Source organism: Protopterus annectens, chromosome 6.part0 (genome assembly GCF_019279795.1).
Source record: "Protopterus annectens isolate FY-2018-M chromosome 6.part0, PAN1.0, whole genome shotgun sequence".
NCBI classification, from domain to species: Eukaryota; Metazoa; Chordata; order Ceratodontiformes; family Protopteridae; genus Protopterus; species Protopterus annectens.
The window spans coordinates 1,988,436,913-1,988,451,044 of NC_056737.1; the positions used below are offsets into that span (position 1 = coordinate 1,988,436,913).

The 14,132-nt window shown below is 41.4% G+C and overlaps 1 protein-coding gene across 20 annotated transcripts in view; it reads right to left on the bottom strand.

The window, feature by feature from the left end:
• LOC122805019 (titin-like) overlaps positions 1–14,132 on the bottom strand; it is a 759,244-nt gene that overhangs the window by 527,465 nt on the left and 217,647 nt on the right. The gene's annotated exons all lie outside the window — the stretch shown is intronic.

Here is a 14,132-nt window from a genome sequence, read left to right on the forward strand (position 1 = left end):
GAGCATCTAAGTGGCCAATATGGACAACAAATGAAGGCCTACAGGTTATAATTTATTTGCATTAACCCTGTGCTACACTGACAGTTGATGGTATGATATGCATGTTTGCTACATTCTTTGCTGCTTTTTACAAGTATTAAATTATCAGTATATAAAAGTTTATTGGCTTCAGCAACTTCAGCTGCTGAATAGATTAGTGACATTCACACAGACAAAGAACTGAAGTGACAGACACCAATCTTGCTGCCTCAATTTTTTCATTGCTTAAGCTAACATTTTTACCAAATAAATATGATTATCATTACTTGTCAATTATTGTTATGCAGAATGTAGGCACTGGCTTTTTTGTTTTTGTTTCATGGGCTGAGCACAAGATTTGGAAAAATCAAGATATCAGCTTGCAATGAAGGTTGACATTGGTTTAATGGACAACAAAGCAGATTAACTTTATGAACAGCTAGTATACTATATACCACTAATGTTTAATTATAACAGCAGTCAATCATTTTCATTTAAAATGATACTTTTCTTTCCGTAAATCTGTTTTTGTCCCTCTGGGGAACTTAGTTAAAGTGTGACATGAGCTAACAGCTGGCAGCTGAAATGTCTAGCTCTACTGCTTAGCACATCTCTTACCAGTACAACCTTAGAAAGTGTCAGCTTTGCTGTTCAGGAACATCTTCTCAGATGAGTAACTGCAGAAACTTACGTGATAGTTCTTAAGTGAGATCACATAATGAGGGACAATGCTGAGTTAGTTATATGTACTAACATACTAGGAGACATTCTGTAGATTAAGTATCTCACTATCGTAAAGAACATTTCTGATGAGTAAAATAAGCATATAAATTTAACTTTGCATAACTGCTGTTTGTTTTGTATTTAGTGACGCTTATAAAAGGAAGTATTTGTCAAACACTGAGTAATCCACTTAATACTCTTGAGCCTCTAGTCAAAAAGTTGCTAAGTAGGCCTGCCATAATGCTAGTTCTTTAGTATATCATTCAGAAGCTACACCACCTGGTGTTTGGATGATCTACATGGAATGCTTCCTGATGTGAGACAGCATGGAGGAGGCTCATACATGAGCAAATTTCATTTTAGCGTTTCAGTCACAAACAAATGTATAGCTCAGATGCAATCAGTTATAAAACAATAACACTTTTTATGAGTACAGAAAATTATCTGCTGTATGAAACTAATGATAGTCTAAGATATATCCATTTATAGTGAACATGCATTATGAATAATCAAACTGTAAATATTAACAACATGCTTCAAATACTGGTTAATTGATGGCTATTTTGAAAAAAATGCTTATTCATTTATTACAGAATCAGTTTAAATATAAACAAGTCTAACTGGATAATTTGGTTGAAGAAACACGACAGTTTAAGTAAATGTGTCCTGCTTGTTACTGTTTTACTCAGTACTACATTAAGGTGTCTGAATGACCTGAGCAATACAAAACCAGGAAAATAATACAGTTGGTTAAAAAGCAGTTGATTGGTAGGATTCACATGTTAAGGGTAAAGAGATGTCACAGGTGCCAGGTAGAAGTGCCAAACTGAATAACTCCATAAAGTGCAATTGAATTGCCCACTTTCTACACTATGATCAAAACTGCAATGTTTGTTTGTGTCTTTCAGTTTTTCCCGGTTAGGGGTCGCCACAGTGGAACTTCGGTCTGCTAATGATTGGCAGTAGAGTTTTACGTGCTGGCTTGCCGGGCCTAACGCACAACCTTCAACGAAGGAACGCCCGTTCACGCATGTCGCCACACAGAAGACGCTCTAACTGAGAATCGAACGGGCAACGTCGAACTGTGAGGCGACAACGCTACCGCAGCACCACCACCGCAGTATGTTCAAGACTGCAGTAATGTGGAAAACTCCACTTAATTCAAGGTACATCAATTTCAGTCAGTATATCTAAGTAGTAGGGGTGCCTCCTACAAAAAAAAAACACTTGCTAAGAGTTACATCAAGTATTACATGCCAATGTTTTGCTTTGAATTTAGAAAAAAAAAACTTGTTACCTGTTACAGCAAGTATTAAACGCCAATGTTTTGCTTTGAATTTTCTGGTTTGTTATCACATTTTTCAGTGTCAATCATAACTCTATCATGGCTTTATCAGGGAGCCAGACAAACCTCCTTAGTTAGAGCACAAACAGAGCAGTGCCGTGGGTTGCCATAGTGTTCACTGCTAGAACCAATCTATTATAACATATTTATCAATGACATACCACAAAATCTGTAAGTTTGTATTTCCACATTTACTGCTGACATGAAAAAGAAGTTATGTACTTATAGGTTCATAGGTTGGTACTGGGCTATCTGCCCGAAGGCATATATTAGCCCAGCTACATTGTGCGGTATTCACCGCCCCTTTAGTAGTTCCCTAGACCCTTGTACTTGCAGCTAGTACCCTTGGCCTCTATCTAGTAGTGCTGTTGGTGTGATCCCCGGTGTGAACTTTCTGTTACCCATCCACTCATCAAGGTTCCTCTTGAAGAGTGATAGTGAGGGGCTCTGTCTTATGTAGATCGGTTCCATAGTAAGGGAAGTCTCTGCGAAGGGAATCTATCCCTCCAGCATGTTCTATTCATTGTTGTGTTGAGGTTTATATCCCTAGAGCATGTAGCTCGAGTAGATTTGGTTTTGCTAAGATGGAGCATGTTCAACAATTCTGGGTTGGACATGGCTCTGTACGTTAGACAGAGATCACCTCTGAGAAAGCGGTATGCAACAGAGAACAGTCTTACCTTTTTCAATCGTGCTGCATAGGGCAACTGTTTGAGGCCAGTAATCCTCTTGGTTAGGTACCTCTGTGGTCTCTCCAGCTGCTGGAGATGTCTAGCCAGGTACATTCCAATTGGTGCATTGTACTCAATAATGGGTCTGATGAGGGAAGAGTAGAGGAGCACCATTACATCCTTAGATCTTGATGCGAACCCTTTCGTGATCAGATGGGTCACATAGAAGGATTTTCTAACCACTTTGGCAACATGGTTATCAAAGGAAAGCTGACTATCTACTTGGGTCCCTAGATCCCTTATTTCTTCTTCAGATTTCAGGGGATTACCTCCTATGTTGTAGTTTGCAGGTACTCTGTTTTTTCCAAAGAGGATTACTACGCATTTTTTTGCATTTAGCTTGAGACCATGGCTTTGACACCATACATCAGTCTCATTTAGGCCCTTCTGGGGGATCTCCATGTCGGCCAGAAACTCTATTATAGCACCCAGTTTGCAGTCGTCCGCAAACTTAGTCAGCCACAGCCCTTCCATGCTTGCCTGTACTTCTGAGAAGTATACGCCAAACAGGAGGGGCCCCAGGACAGAACCCTGAGGTACACCACTCATTACTGGTCTGGATTTAGACATAGATCCTGCTACTCTTACTTTATGGGATCTGTCTGAGAGCCAATTTGCGATCCATCTTGTGACGTAAGGGTTTATGCCCAGGCTGGTGAGCTTATCAATAATACCTGAATGGGGAATGGTGTCAAATGCTTTAGCAAGGTCAAGGTAAGCCGTGTGTACCTCCTTTTCCTTATCTATAGCCTGAGTAACTGTCTCAAAGAAATCCACCAGGTTCAGGAGGCATGATCTGCCCTTGACGAAGCTGAACTGTGTGGGGTCCAGCGACTGGAGGTTCCCAATCTCTCCATTTATGAGTTCCATAATGATTCGCTCCATAGCCTTACAGATCAGACTGGTCAGGCTTATTGGTCGGTAGTTCCCAGGGTCAGTTGTGGCCCTACCCTTGTGTAGCGGGACCACTGTTGCCATGCGCCATTCTATGGGCACATATCCTGTGGAGAGGCTGAGACTGAATAGGATATTAAGATGTGGGGTTAATTCCTTTTGGAGCTCGTGTATGACACAGCCTGGGACACCATCTGGTCCCATGGAGGCAGTGTTTTTAGCTTTAGATAGAGCCTTGTTAAGCAACGTATCAGTTAGAATTGGACTTACACAATCCCCTGGAATGGTAATAGGCCCTGTAGGTGGGGGGGTGGGGATTTGCACTGAAACTGTCAGCCAAGATGTTGGCAATGTCAGAAGGGTCAGTGTATTTTGTTCCATTTTGTACTAGCTCAGAACAGACCTGAGCGTTGCCATTTAGGTTTTTGACGTAGCCATAGAAGGCCTTATGGTTATCCTTGGCATCCTTGGCAACTTTCTTTTCAAAATTAGCTTTAGTTGACTTGATGAGGGCCCTCAATTTCTTACCATAACGTTCCACCTGAGTAGGTAACTTCATTTGTCAGCAACCTGTGGGTATCGGATCCGAATCGGATCCGAGCCGGCAGCTTTATTCAGCTAAGATCTGAGCTCCAAGCTCCTCCCTCTTACCCATAACCCCCTGCCATCCTCCTCAGTCTTCAGATCGAGTCTGCTTAGCCTTATAACCTACTACAATCAAGATCAACTAAACATCCTAACCTGATGTTATCTGGTACAGAGAACACAAGGTCCTAAAAAGATGAGCTACAGGTTAGGGGGACGGAGGGGGGGTTGGTTGCTGACAAATGAAGTTACCTACTCAGATGGAACGTTATGGTAAGTACATAACTTCTTTATCTGAAGTAGTTAACTTCATTTGTTCATCAACCTGTGGGACAGAGTCCCCAGCTACCTAAACTTGGGAGGTCCTCATGGAAGAATATTCCGGAGCACTGCAGAGTCAAAGGACGCCCTTCCTCTGGAAATTAAATCCAGCTTGTAATGTGTAATAAAGGTATGGGATGAAGCCCAAGTGGTTGCAGAACAAATATCATCCAAGGACACCTTGGACCAAAAGGCAGCAGAAGTTGAAATCGATCGAGTAGAATGGGCGTGAACTCCAACAGGTTCTGGTCAGCCAGAACTCTTATATGCAAGAAGTATACATTGTGAAATCCATCTGAACAATGTAGCTTTTGACACAGATTTACCCAAAAAGGGTTTCGCAAATGACACAAGGAGTTGCTCAGATTTTCTATGACCAGCAGTCCTGTGTAAATAGAACCTCAATTGTCTGTGCACATCTAAAGAGTGTAATTTGTATTCACCTTTGTTTTGATAATTTGGGAAAAACACTGGCAAATTGATAGATTGATTAATGTTGGACTCAGAGGCGACTTTAGGTAAGAAGGAGGGATTGGTTCTGAGGAAAACTCTATCTTTATGGAAGACCAGATATGGAGGTTTGGCGCAAAGGGCTTGAAGCTCTGAAACCCTTCTGGCCGAAGTGATGGCAATGAGAAAGGCCGTCTTCCAAGATAAGTATTTAAGATCCACCGAAGCTGCAGGTTCAAAGGGGGGGGGGGACAGTAAGAGCCTGAAAAACAAGGGTTAAATCCCACGGAGGGACTGCATCCTTCACAGGAGGCCTTAACAGGAAAGTACCCTTAACGAAAGTTTTGCAGATCTTGGAAGAAGCTAATTGAACCAAGATCACTTCCCACATAAAAGTGTGAAATTGCAGCTAATTGGACTTTGACAGTGGAGGAGCTGGCACCTTGATCGAATAGGTGAGAGAAAAACTCTAATACAGCTGGTATCGGGGCTGTAAAGGGGTCCATATGTCTATGTTCCACCCAGATCGAAAAACATTTCCATTTGCTCTTATAGACCTTCCTGGTAGAAGGTTTATGAGCGGCTACTAGAATAGCTTTGACAGAAGAGGAGATACCGGGAGTCCTAGCTATGATTGGAACTGGATCAACCAAGCAGTGAGCTTAAGATTGTCCAGGTTTGGAGTAGTCAATTCCAGGGGTGAGAAATCAGATCCGGAGTGGGATCCAGAATCCATAGAGGATTGACCAGATGAGACCATAGGCAAGGGAACCACGTTTGACGAGGCCAGAATGGGGCTATGAGGATCACTCTGCTCCTCAACCGACGAGCTTTCTGCAAGAATCTTACCATGAGGGGAAGAGGTGGATAAGCATAAAGTAGACCGGATGGCCAAGCATGGACTAGAGCGTCTCTGGGGGATTCCCCTGGTGTGGGAAGTACAGCGAAGTAGGAAGCTTCGGCTCACTGCTTGTGGTGCCTGTCCTTTTTTCTCTCCCTTCTAGATTCCCCTCTCCTCCTGAGCCTCGGTGGGAGGGTGAGTCACTGCCAGGGGAGCAGGGATGGCGGGCAGAACCGCTGCAGTAGCAGCCGGTGCTGCCGAGGGAGAAGAGGACGAAGCCGAGTCCGGGGGGCAGAAGTCCCGCCAGAATCAGCTTCGACCTCCTATCCCTCGAAGCCCTAGGGTTGAAGGCTGCACAAATAGTGCAGCCCAAAGAAAGGTGGTCAACCCCAAGGCAGATAACACACCGAGTGTGGCCATCCGCCGGGGATAGCTTATGGCCACACTCGGTGCATTTAGAGAAGAAAGTTTTAGGGGCCTCGGCCATAATTGTAAAAAGGGCCTAACCCAAACACACCTTCACACACATGGGAAGAGGGAGACTAGTAAACTGAGAAAATATACAAAAACTTGGCTAAAAGAACTACAAAAGGGAACGACACTCACTTGTTAACAATTAAACTAAAAGTAGGTAAAAAACAAAGGAAATTTTCTTCAAAAACTCACAAAACCCTATGCCTGGAACTCGTTCTAGTTGCTTGAATAAGCCGTGGCAAACGAGATCTGGGGACTGAGGAGGATGGCAGGGTGTTATGGGTAAGAGGGAGGAGCTTGGAGTTCAGATCTTAGCTGAATAAATCTGCCGGCTCGGATCCGATTCGGATCCGATACCCACAGGTTGATGAACAAATTAAGTTAACTACTTCAGATGCTATATATCACAAGAGATACACTAGATGACACTGGCAAAATAAGCAGACATATATTTAGTAAATAAACAGATGGTCATAGGTCTCAGAGCTGATGAGCACTGAAATGAAGTAATAGATAATGCATGTAGAGCATAGTCCTGACCCCATCCCAAAATACATATCCATCAGGCTGTGAACATTTATTTTCATGTGCCTATTCCTTATGACCTCTGGTATCACCACTAGACCACTTCCTCCTAATGACACACTTGCCTATATCCTCATATTTTTGTAACATTATCCCTGCCATAACCATTCATGTGGTAGATCCCCCTTCTTCAGTATGTTATTACTCAAGCTCAAATATGACATCAAAAAGGACAGGAGCTGTGGTCAACTTTTAACTGTTCTATTAATGAGAAAATTATGACAGCTAAGCAAATCAAAATGTACCAAACCAAGCTTTCTAGTACAGCTTATTAATCTGGCATTTTGCTAGATCAAAATTATGTGTGAACTAGGAACTATAATAATTATGTAAAGGGTAGGGGAACAGCACCCCCCCCCAACACACACACGCTCAAATATGTGAAATTGAAACAGCTTAACCCTGCCATAAGATCTACAAGCTGTACTTAAGTCAGTCTGGATTTAATTGCAAGTTTGTCAACACTGTGCCATGCTCCCATGAGGAGTATACTAGGTTTATTGCTTCAAGTTAAACCTCTCCAGGAGCACACTATTAGTCATGGCATTGAGGGAGGCACAAGGGGTTACAACTTACTGCCAGATGAACTTTCCTAACTACAGGGAGAGATCACACCTGCAATTCTATGTCCCTTAAACCACTGCCGAGCTCCATGCATAGGAAAAGTAGACAGCAATATATCAGCCACACTGTTTTCACAACTTATCCTCTTAAGTATTGTCTGGATTGCTAGTTTTATTAGAGAAAATAAAGACAGAATTCATATTTTTCTGACAGCAAATCAGTTCTGGTCAGGATGTTCTCACACACACTAAATACGAAAGGGATTGTGTTGTTGTTTTACTACAGAACACCAAAGTGTGTGGAGAAACGTACAACAAAACTTTAATTGGGATCATAACCATCTTACCATAGCTATATCCCTTGAGTCATGTTTCTTTTTATATTTTAATCAAGTCACTGCAGCCATTTTATCACATGGTTGCTTTGAAAGGATGGGTATGATAAGGTACAGGGACCATATCAACATCCACGGCCAAAAACTTGACAGGTGAGTACTAGAAAATGCGGATTACCTAGAATTCACCAAGAGCTTTGATTCCCTCCTACCCAAGCAAGTTATAAAAATACTGCAGTCATCTGGTATAAAACTGAGACTGAGAAACTGGACTATGGCATAGCTAAATAGTAAGCTGCAGAACAGTAGTAAGGATGATGGACTAGTAGTGTACCAAAGTAACCAGTCCTGGATCCAGTAGTCCTCAATGTGCCTGTTTCAGATCAACCTGAGGGAGAAGACGACAGGATCAAACTCTTCACTGATGACTCAGAGAGGTGCAGCAGTGGACAACATGAGAAGAGATTAAAAAGCAATAACAAAAGGCTGTCTAAATGGGTAGAAAATGTAAAATGAGGTTCAGTGCAGGCAAATGCAAAGTGCAGCACTTAAGACACAATATACCTGGTCTGAACTATTAAGTGTAGAAGGAGAAGTTGCAGTGACAGACCAAGAAAAAGAAAAGTCAAAAATGCAAAATACTGCTCTTAGGGCACAAGAAAGATGGTGTGAAATACCAGGGAGTGGCACTTATGGTGGAAAAGGAGGAAAATTATTAATCTTGGACTGGATAGGTCCATGTCAAATTGCTGAAAAGCAATACACTGAAAGTCATAGTACTGAATGTACAATGTTGAAATATCAAAATATTGAAATAGTAAAATGCTGAAATCAAAATACCTACTCCCCTACAAGTGTAGAAAGAGAGACTTGCCATCCCCTTGTTTTTTCAGTTTTACTAACAGGGGAGTGATATTGTTTGTTAACTATCTGTGTACTGGGGCAATGTGTATGTGTATTACATGTATATTAATACGAGTTTTGCATTCAATGTGGTAAAGTATCAGCATTTTGCATTCAGTATTATGACTTTCTGCATAACACTTTTCAATAAGTTCTGATGCACCTAGACTGGACCACAAGCAGCAGAGTGAAGGGGCCACTGTGGCAACAAACAGAATGTTAGGGTATATTCTCAGAGGCAGAAATTCCAGATGTATAGCTGTAGTGCTTCCATTTGATCAGTCCTAAGTCAAGTCATACCTTGAGTACTGCATGCAGTTCTGGAGGGAATATAAAGACAAGGATGTCAGACTGATGGAAGAAGATCAGATAAAAGCCACCAAAGGAATGTATAGGGTGAATGGAATCATGCTGTGATATGAAAAAAACACCCTGAATGAGAAGAAATGGGGAAGGAAAGGGACAAGAAAAAAGAATATAAGGACCAAATGTTTCTTGGAGACGAACAAAACTATATAATCGGGTAGTAGAAAGCAAGCCCACAATGTCACTCAAGAGGGTATGGGACAAGTGGAGAAAGGGTGATGTAGAAACAGAAATAGAAAGAAACCAGAAGGTTAAATGTACTGAAAGGGCAGAAAATGTAGGCTAAATGACTCCTCTCATCATCAAAACCATAGTTGCATAAGTAAACTTACTATTATAGTAGAGGTTTGAATGATCACTGCTGCAATAATCTTAGCTATATGGCTTACATCCTGCATAGGTTATTTCAGCTGGCCAGCTTCCAAAGCTTCAGGACACATTCCACATGCCCAAACTGTTAGTCAACTCGAGTTGAACTGACTAAAAAGACAGGTTTGGGATCCAAGTTCTTCAGATCTTTCATGTCAACTGAAAGGGAAGCGGAGCCCTGAAAGGACATTGCCAGAAACAACAAAAAATAAATGCCTACACTCTGACATAAAATAAACACACCAACAAACTGGGGGGGGGGGAGTGGTTACTGCAGTAGTGATCACTGAACATCTACTGTTATGGTAAGTTTACATACACAACTGTACTATGTTCACCATATTGATTACGTGCTGCAGTAGCTTTAGCTACAGTGGTAGATTACCATATATTTGGGAGGTAGAAGTGCAAGGATCCAGGATCCCCTGTAGAAAGACACTAGGAAAGCCTGGTCTAGATACAGAGAAGGAATTAGGCTTGTATTGACTTGCAAAAGTATGTGCAGAGGACCAAATTGCTGTTTATATAATATTTGTAGAATCCAACCATTTCTAAAAATCCATAGATGAGACCAAGACCCTGGTAAAGTGGGATTTCACTGTGCCCAGAATAGTTTTGTTGCAGCAAGAACAACAAAAAGTAATAGCCCAACACACCCATTTGGAAACAGCCTGTTTTGCCACAGGTTGTCCCTTCTTCTTAAAACTGGTCAGGCATTCTGAAATATTTAGTGCTGTCAAGATAGTACCTGAGTTATCTGTGGACATCCAAGGCATGGAGTATTCTTTCTCCCTCATTTTGAGGTTCAGGAAAGAAAATGGGGCGATGGATACTTTGGCTTAAAGTAAACTCAGATACAACTTTTGGCATAAAAAGAAGAATTAGTTCTTAAAGAAGCCCTATCTCTGGGGAAATGAGACAGGGTTTACTAACCCTAAGAGTTTGCAACCCAGATACTCTTCTTGCAGAAGTCAGAGCAATCAGTAAAATAGTTTTCCATGCTAAGAACTTCAAGTCAGACAGATTAGCTGGTTCAAATGGAGCAGGTGTTAACTTCTCTAACATAAAATTAAGATCTAAAGGAGGAACTGCAGGTTTACTTGGAGGCCTCTTATGCAAAAGCTCTTTCAAAAACATTTTGATATATGACTGTATTGAAAGGAGAGGATCCATGGGCAAACATGTTGAATTGGCTGATAAATGAACCTTGATGGAGAACTAAAAAAGCCATAAGATAGCAACTCAAGCAAATATTGTAAAACCAGAGAAACACTAGCTCTGTATGTGTGCTGGTTATGCTGTTGGTGCCAACTAGAAAATGTTATCCATTTGCTAATATATAATTTTTTAATAGCAGGCTATCTTGCGTCATTAGTACTTGCTGCATGTCCTTAGCAAACAGGTGCCTAAAGGGATTTAGAACCCTATCATCCAGGCAGTCAGTTGAAATGATAGGGGTCAGGGTGTATTAAACATCCCTGATCTTGTGTGAATAGATCCATTCTGTGAGGAAACTTGTGGTAACTGTCCCTGGCCATTTCCAAAGGATGGGAGATTCACTGCTGCCAGGCCAGAAGGGAGTCACCACAATGATCTGAGGGATTCCTTCTTAATCTTTGGATATACCCTGGATATCAGTGGAAAAGGTGGAAAAGCATACAGAAACATTCCTGTAAAAGGAAAGGAAAAGGCCATCCAAAACCAAGGACAGCCCCCCCCCCCCCACCCTAGCTAGGAAGTGTCCTTAGTCACTATGGCCTTGGGTTGCTATGAGGAGACACATGGATGACCATGTAATATGTGATCCAACTGGAGGAACTCCGTGGTCAGCCTGTATTCGTGTCTTTCTTGCATGGAGTCCAGCAGCAGAATCTTGCCAGAGGATTGTTCAGAAAGGAGGCAAAAATGTCTTCCTCAAGGAACTCCTCCACAAATGGATCAAAGCTTGAAAGGCACCCTGATCTAGTTTCCATCTGTGAGGGTCTGACCTTGTCCTGCTCAGCTTGTCTGCCACACAATTTTGATCTGACTAAATGGGATGCCTTTAGAGTGAGATTTTGCCTTGAAGCTACATCTCAAGCTAACATGGCTAGTTTCCAAATGGGGGTAAGACCTGGTTACCCCTTTCTTGTTGATGTACTACATGACTGTGGCATTGTCTGTAATAACTTGAGGAGGTCCAGGAGACCAAAGATGATTTAAAGAGTTAAATGACTTGATCAGGCAAACATCTCTTCTACATATTTCTACATTTGCCACTGTCCATTGTGTCTTATCCACCTTGCACTTTTATCCCTCCTGAAATTGCTCCCCAAGCAAAGTTTGAGGCATTTGTGTCGAATGTCTGCTTTGGAACAGGGAGAATGGGAGACATGGATTTACATACATTTGCTGTCTCCACCAAGTGATTTCTCTTCTGACAAACCACAGTCCTGGAATTTGAAAAGACAAATTATGTTGGTGCTGGGAACAGAGAGACTTGAGATACCATTTTATCTTTCTTATGTGGAGTCTTGCCGAGGTATAATGAGAATCATAGATGCCATGAGACCCAAAGTCCTAGGGTATTCCCTCAGTGACCGAAGTCTGAGAGGAAAACCTTAGAAATCGATCCAGATATACTTCTATTTTTTCCTGTAGAAGAAAAGCTCTTTGAACTGAGGTGTCTAGCTGACACTCCCATAACACAATCCTGTATGAAGCAGTCAAAAAACACGTTTGAATGTTCTATTGGAATCCCAGCTTGTGTAAGAGATCCCTCACCCAAGTGAGGAATTCCTGACCTATGAAAAAGACTCTACAATGATAAGCAAGTTGTCTAAATATGGAAAAATGTGGATAACCTGTAGTTTGCAATCAACTACAGTACACCTGAAGCTATTCACTTTGTGAACACTCTCAATGCAGTGGATAACCCAAAGGAAAGGCATTGAACGGATAATGGGATCCAGACAAATGAAACCATAACATCGCAAAGCACACACAAACCAGTAGATCCAGAAAACAATAAAACTTTTATTGCAATATACACTCTAGTGCCTTGGCTAAACAGCCTTCAAGGAGTAAAACAGTATAAAACAGCAGTCACTTAAATACTCAGTCATGAATAAGCAAGCTTAAAACTGATTATTCAATTAAATAACATTGCATTCAATATTCAAACTATTAGGTGAAATAGTTCCATATTTTAAAATAAAAATTGATTCCTTATATAAAACCACAAGTCTGGATGCACAGAGATGTGATGATAGGCATATTTTAAATCTAGTGTTATGAGAAACTTAAAAGAAGAAGAAGAAAAGGTTAACATGTTATGAAGTCACCACATTTTGAACTTGGGAACTATCAGAAACAGATTTAGAAAAGAAAGATCCAGAACTGGTCTCCATACATTTTCTTTCTTCAGCTCTAAAAACATGTAAAAACCTTTCCCAATCTGGGAAGGAAGAACTGGATCTATGATATCATGAAATAGCATCTGTTGAAGGATGGGGAACTAGTGGAGTCTGGTCTAGTGGGTGAGAAATAATCCCCCGGAAAGGGGGATTTCGTTCCACTAACGTCTGTAACCTTGATGAATGATCTTCATAATCCATTTGTCTGAAACTATCTGTTGTGAAAGAGAAAATGGAGGTTCGGTCTTTCTGGAAGGAAATAGGGACTGCTAGGTGCAAGGGGGGGCAAGTTCCCATAACTAGTCATTTTGACTTGGACTGTCCTTGGTTTTGGATGGTTCCTGTATTCTTTTTAGACACCCTTCCCTGCCATTTCTTCTTAAACATCTGTTAATCCGCATCTTGATGGAAAAAAAAGTTATGTACCCACCATAATGTTCCATCTGTGTTGTCGATTTTCATTTCTCCTCAACTGATGGGTTCAGATCTGAGGAGTGGGATCTGACTCAGCAACGGCAAATCCAAAACTCTTAAGCTTCTCCCTTCCCCATAATTCAGCCTCCCCATTACCTCAGATCTTGTTTGCAAGCACTAAGAAAAACATACTCTTAAAATGTACATATATACTTGTCCAATTTGGAGAAAGAGAAAAGACAGAGAGTCAGAGAGGAGAGGGCAATGCCATTTCTGGAGTACTATAAGGCATAAAGATGCAACTCAATTGTTATATCCTCTCACTCTCCAAAAAGAAAAACCTAAAAGGTTGGGGGGAGTCAAGAAGGAATGAAAATCGACAACACAGATGGAATGTTATGGCGAGTACATAACTTCTTTATCTGATGTTGTTAATTTTCATTCCAACCTCGACTGATGGGACAGAGTCCTCAGTTACTTAGAACCCTGGGTGGATTCAAGGAAGGATATTCCTGAGCACCATTAAGCCAAAAGATACTCTACCCCTGGACAACAGATCCAGCTTATAGTGCAAGATAAAGATATGAGGGGAAGCCCAAGTTGCTGCTGAGCAAATATCATCCATGGGCATCCTTGAGTGGAAGACTGAAAATGTATCCACAGCTCTGGTAGAATTAGACCGTACCTTGTACAACAAGGCCATTCCTGTCTTGTCATAAATAAAGGAGATAAAGCCAGTAAGCCATTTAGCCAAAGTGACTTTAAAACAGGTGTGACCAACTTCAATCCAGCAAATGAAACAAACAGTTGATCAGTTTTT